Source organism: Artemia sp. Qi Xiang Cuo, chromosome 4, assembly GCF_049724085.1.
Source record: "Artemia sp. Qi Xiang Cuo chromosome 4, ASM4972408v1, whole genome shotgun sequence".
Classification (NCBI taxonomy): domain Eukaryota; kingdom Metazoa; phylum Arthropoda; class Branchiopoda; order Anostraca; family Artemiidae; genus Artemia; species Artemia sp. Qi Xiang Cuo.
The window spans coordinates 6,349,445-6,355,444 of record NC_142797.1 but is presented as its reverse complement, the minus strand read 5'-3'; the positions used below and the strand labels follow the sequence as shown (position 1 = coordinate 6,355,444).

General features: G+C 33.5%; 1 protein-coding gene across 2 annotated transcripts in view; it reads left to right on the top strand.

The window, feature by feature from the left end:
• Positions 1-346: 346 nt before the first annotated feature.
• BORCS5 (BLOC-1 related complex subunit 5) overlaps positions 347-6,000 on the top strand; it is an 87,282-nt gene continuing 81,628 nt past the window's right edge. The window contains exon 1 of one of the 2 annotated variants that reach the window (XM_089087378.1): positions 347-419. The gene's annotated coding sequence lies outside the window, so the exon portion shown is untranslated. Of the gene's footprint in view, positions 441-6,000 lie in introns of both variants that reach the window. The other variant, XM_089087380.1, reaches the window with a different exon arrangement.

Below are 6,000 nucleotides of genomic sequence, written 5' to 3'. Positions count from 1 at the left end.
AGAAGGAGATTCTGAAAGAATATTCATACTAAACGAATGTCATGGAAAATAAGAGAACCTTATAAAATAATAACATTTTGAGTTCTTTGGGCTGATTAGCAGGAAAGTGGAAACTGCTTAATAAATACGAATCTGATTGGATTTTATTACCAAAAATTATTCTAAATGAGACAGAAATCACCAAAAAAACTTAGTAAAATAATAATCGGCAGTAAAAGCGCCGCGAATAAGAGACTGCAGCCGCCCGAAAGGGTAAAAAAGCAGTAGGGGTTTCACTTGGAAAAGAGAGAATGGATAAAAAATTTAATTCGTCAACTGTTTACGTATTTGACAAACATATTCAAAAATCAATGTCATGCTTTATTGCTTCACTTTTGCATACATGACTTTTGGTCAAATTTGATTGCCAATATTAATCTGTATACCCTTCATTATTATAAGGGTAAAATTCTACTTTAGCTACTTTAGGCTATCTTGGAAAGAAGTTTGGTTAGGAAAATGAAACTTTCAGGGATAGATCTAAAGGCTAAAGTATGTCCTGGGAAGGTAATTTGAAGTACCTATCTCTGCTCCTTCTCGCTCTAGAGGGTCCTGACCTTTGATGACCTTTAAAAATCTGTGTGTTATAAAAGTGAAACCTTGTAAAATAGATCTTCTGCTTAAAATGAGGTCCAACAAAATTGTTTTCAGCCTCACAACTTTGCTCAATCCTGATTTATAGAGTTTTAAAGATATGCAAATACATTTCCTAAATTTGAAAATTAACCTTGATATGGCTTAAAATACTACTCAAATAACAGGAATTGCATTTTCAGAACTAAAGCCAGAGAAAAAGAATCTCATAACTGAAAATTAAGGTAAAATGTTATTTTGTCAAAATTTCAATTTCAATAGGCAAATTTCAGGATCCTCTAGAGGGAGCAGGGGAGGAGATAAGTACTTCAAAATACCTTCCCAGGACATATTTTAGCCTGTAGACCCATCTCTGAAAGTTTCATTTTCCTAACCTCACCCCTTTCCAAGATAGGTAAAAGTAACTAAAGTAGAATTTTACCTAAAATTCTACTCAAATAACAGGAATTGCATTTCCAGAACTAAAGCTAGAGAAAAAGAAACTGAAAACTTAAAATTAAGATATAATGTTGTTTCATCCAATTTCTAGGCTAATCAATCAATCAATCAATCATTTATTACCCACAACTACAAGAGAACAAGTACAAGTGGAGTATAAACATAATAGGGTAAGACACCCAGTAGTCGGCCACCTGCCTATTCTTGGACAGAATCTTTTATACTATTTTAATAACCAATTTACAATGAGCTGTTTGTATGTCCGAGTTTAGGCAGAATTGTCACTTGTTAGTAAATTCAAAAATAGGAGGCGCTGTACAAGTGAAACTATTTGAATTAGTAACCTACTTGTTCAGAAGTTCTTCAGAAATTTTTTGATACAAAAATTAAGTTTCTAGGTGGTATACTACAGTAATTAGAGTAGTTTAAATGTCAAAAAGTTTTCAAAGTGATTAAAGTGTCCGACTACTGGGTGTCTTACCCTAATAAAAAGAAAAACAAAAAAGAACTCAACAAACACTAGCAATTCAATTAAACTAAGAAAAGAACTGTAAAAGACTGTGGTCAGGGCCAATATTACAAAATGCATCAGCAGCAAGCTTTTTGTGTAGGTCACCAAGCTTTTGAGTTACATCCATAACATAGAAATTTTTAACTAGATACCAATTTCTAGTCCATGGTGGCAGAGAAAGAAGAAATTTGCAAAAGTTGAAATATGTAACTTTAATCTTATTTAAATGCTTTAGCTTAAGAACAGGATGAACACCCCAAAAATAAAGCACATAATGATCAGAAAAAGTCAAGAATAAGTGCCCAAGAGATCTTCTGTTATATTTTCCACAGTTTGCTACAATTTTTGAATAACGGAACTGAATTTTTCTTACTGAATCAGCAACAATATGTTTACAAAAGAGAGCTAGAGAATTAGAAACAGTAATACCAAGCCACCAAAAGGAAGAGTCAGAAAGTACAGAAAATTCATTACATACCAGAGGAGTAGCCATAGACAGATTATCTTACAAATAGAACCCAAGAGGTTGCAGTAGGTTATGCTTTGTCATTACCTATTTCTGTCAGAAGTTGAGTTCCACAAGGCAGTTGTCTTGGGCCAGTACTCTTCTGTCTCTTTGTCAATGATTTGCCAAGTATTGTTAGGAATTCGACCTTAAAAATGTTTACAGAGGATGTAAAAATCTACTGGTCAGTTATGAGTGAACATGAGATTTCTTTACTTTCAAGAGGATTTGGTTGCTCTTGGCCAGTGGTGTACTGCAAACTCTATGTTCATTAATGAAACAAAGTGCAATGCTGTGCACTATTTGCGTAGACTCCCTCAACATTACCATTACTTTGTTGTTGGTAAATTAATTTCAAGTGTAGAATATGTTTGTGACCTTGGGATTTGTTTTGATTCAAGTCTCAAATTTAATAAACATGTATCAGATATCACCCATAAGGCTAATTACCAATTATTACATCTAAGGCATACTTTTTCTAAGTTTAATCTTCATTCACTGATCTCACTTTATGTATCCACTGTACGTCCAGTACTTGAGTATTGCTCATCAGTATGGTATCCCCTTAATAAGAGAGTTAGAGAAAGGATTGAGAGAGTGCAATGTAGGGCCACCAAACTCATACCATACCTGAGTCATCTACCTTACCACCAGAGAATGCAAAGACTACAGTTGCCTTCTCTCAGTTCAGACATGATAGAGCTGACGTAATAAATACATTTTGCATTGTTAGGAATATTGATAATATCACCCCAACTCACTTTTTCACTTTTACAGGATACAGTAGTACCCGTCAACACCAACACAAAATTTACCCACCGTGTTCACAGAAAAGATTAGGCCAAAACTCTTTGTCTAGCCAAGTGTGGAAGACTTGGAATTCACTTCCATCAGAAATAGTTGCAAGTACCACGGTCCAGTCTTTCAAAAGTAGTTCAGCCTCTACAGATTTCTATACTAGGTCCTATCTCAATCCATTTTGAGATTATTTTTACTTTTGTATTACCTGATTTGTGAAAGTGTGACAGTTATTTTGTAAGTTTACTTTTTTGTAGGTTTCAATTATTAACAGATATGTTTCAGTTAACATAGTATGTTATTGTATGTTTCAGTAATATTGTTTTTCCAATGTTTTTCAGTTACTGTATGTTTTTGTTATAACATTGACATTGTTATAGACTTTTTTATAATTGTTTTGTGCAACAAGCTTGTTAAAGCTTACCGTATCTTGGTATTAATAAATAAATAAATAAGATAAGAATTCACACTTGTCAAGATTCAGGGATAGACCAATATTTAGGAAAGACTAAGAAATTAAGGAAACCATCACAAAAAGAGCAGATTTAGTATGACTTATCAACAGAATGTCATCAGCATAGGCAATGTAAGAAATATCAGTAGAACCAGAAAAATAAGTGCCTGAGATCTTTTCCAGAATAGTAGAAATACAGATTTTGAAAAGGGTTTGTGATAAAACACCTCCCTGCCTAACACCACAAAGCACTTTAATAGTTGTTTCTGGAGAAGATTTCAGGCAGAGGTAAGAATTAGAATACCAAAACCATAGAAGGTAAATAACCAAAAAATTAACACCAGAAAAAGCCAAAGAAAAGAAAAGCTGGTTATGAACAACAGAATCAAAAGCCTTTGAAATATGAAGTGTACAGAGATATACACCTTTACCGTTAGAAGAATTAGAAAGTAGAAAGGACACAATGAGCATGTTGGCACCACACACCAGGTATATATAGGTAGCCTATAGACCTGTTAAGTGTGCAAATTTCCAAGGCTTAGAAATTAGAAGAGGGTTGACATAGCAGCTTGGCAATACCTTCCCTAAGTATGTTTTTGCCCTGGAGTTCGTTACTGAAAGTACATTTTCTTAACCTAACCCCTTTGCAAGATAGCCAAAAGTAGCTTGTCTAGAATTATACCATGGAATATATTATTAGGGCTACATCTAGAACCACCATGGTAGGGGAGGGAAGACAAAGTGCATTGTCCAAAAACAACCATGATATTTCGAAATAGGCTAGTATAGGCTATAATAAGGAATCTAATGATAGCCTAGGCTGCTTTTGCTTATTAAGCATGTTTCCTTTATTTGTTTAGCATACCATTCAAAGTAGCCTATCTTTGGGCTAATTTTTTCTCTCTGTGGAATCAGTAAAGTTAAGTAGAGAAATTTCCAGGAATTTTTTCAGAGCCTAAAATGTGTTCTAGAAAGGTCTGTAAACTGGAAGGTCTTTTGAAGTATCTACCACCACCCACCCTTAAGGATTCTGACATTTGGATGACCTTGGACAAACTTTCATAATTTTGACCATTTGTTCCCAATTTGAAACACTGTATAAACAGAACACCCCCCTAATAGGGCCAGGTATAGCGCTAGGCTAAGTACAAAACTTCTGAAGAAAAAACTATAATAAAAAAATAATTTCTTTCTAATATGCAAAAAGCTTTATTTACCTATTAAAAATATATTTACCACTTTGATTCACAGTTTTCACACCATTTTTTTCAAACTCTGAAATTGTACATTCTACCCACTGATCCATTTCTGAATGGTTTGTATTAGCAATATTTTGTCTTTCACTTTCTCAAGATTTCTCAAATCTTTGAATCATGGGAAATTGAGAGACATGTAAATATTTCAAATATGGAAACACTCTGAAATGAACAGTAAATATATTATAGTTTAAAAAAATGGTTCAGAAATCATAAGATAAAGTAAGAGGGGCCATGAAAGCAGAACTAATAGAAGTTTTCCGCATATTATAAAGTAAAGCTACAGTTATCATGTTGTTTGGTATAACAGACGTTTTACAATAGCCTTGGGCCACATCTGGCCCCATTATGTAGGGAGGGGGGCTGGGGCACAATTATCATTGTAATGACCATTATATTCTACTCAAACCATTAGAATTACATTTTAAGAACCTAGAGTAAAAGAAAAGAAATCATAACCCAAAATTTAGGGTAACCATATTTTTTTTCAAAGTTAAGACAGGTAATAGACTTTTTTATATATAGTAATATATTTATTTATTTATTAACTGGAAACCCGTCTACAAAAACTTGAAAAGGACAGAGCAAAATATAAGAAAAAAAAAGAAAAGAAAACAATAGTACAAGACAAATATCTACAAAACCAATAAGATCAAACAAGAAGGTCAATTATAAATAAATCAAGGATAAAATAGGAACAAAATCAAACAAAGCAAAAGCAAATTCACACATACAACATCAACATATTCATACATAATTATATATATATAAAAAAAGAAAAAAGAATGACAAAAAAAATATCAACATCAGACAAAGTTATTGCACTAGAAGTAGGCCTAGCTCATGACCAGCTACTTTTCTAATATGTTTTCCAATAACTTGAGAGTTAGCTATTTCTGGGTCTGCAATTTTATATATTTTAACTATATGTGAATTTCTGTGCCAAGGTGGTAGACATAGTAAATATTTTACAAAACGGAAAAACAGCAAACAGACTTTTGACTCTTCAGATTTTGTAAACATTTTCAAAAATGGGGTGATGTACAATATATGGGGGAGGGCTACTGCATTGAACAGGCTATCTAAGAGATGATGATTGAAGCAGAACTTGCAAGTGACAATAGAGGCATAAGATGCTGAAATTCAATGGTTAAGATGCTCAATGAGAAGAGATCTAGTGTGACGTAAAGAGGATCCAATGGGGAGGCCTAAGTATACTATATGATCAGCAGTCTGAACTGTTGAGCTCCCAAGTGCTATTGAAGGGGGAGTAGGACTCTTCCAGTTTAAAAGAACTATTTCAGACTTTGCAAAATTGAACTGAAGCCCAACCTTGAGGTATTCATCTTGAAAGATAGCAAAAATTTCACTGATTCATGGTAGCATACAACTGAGATTCAGAATA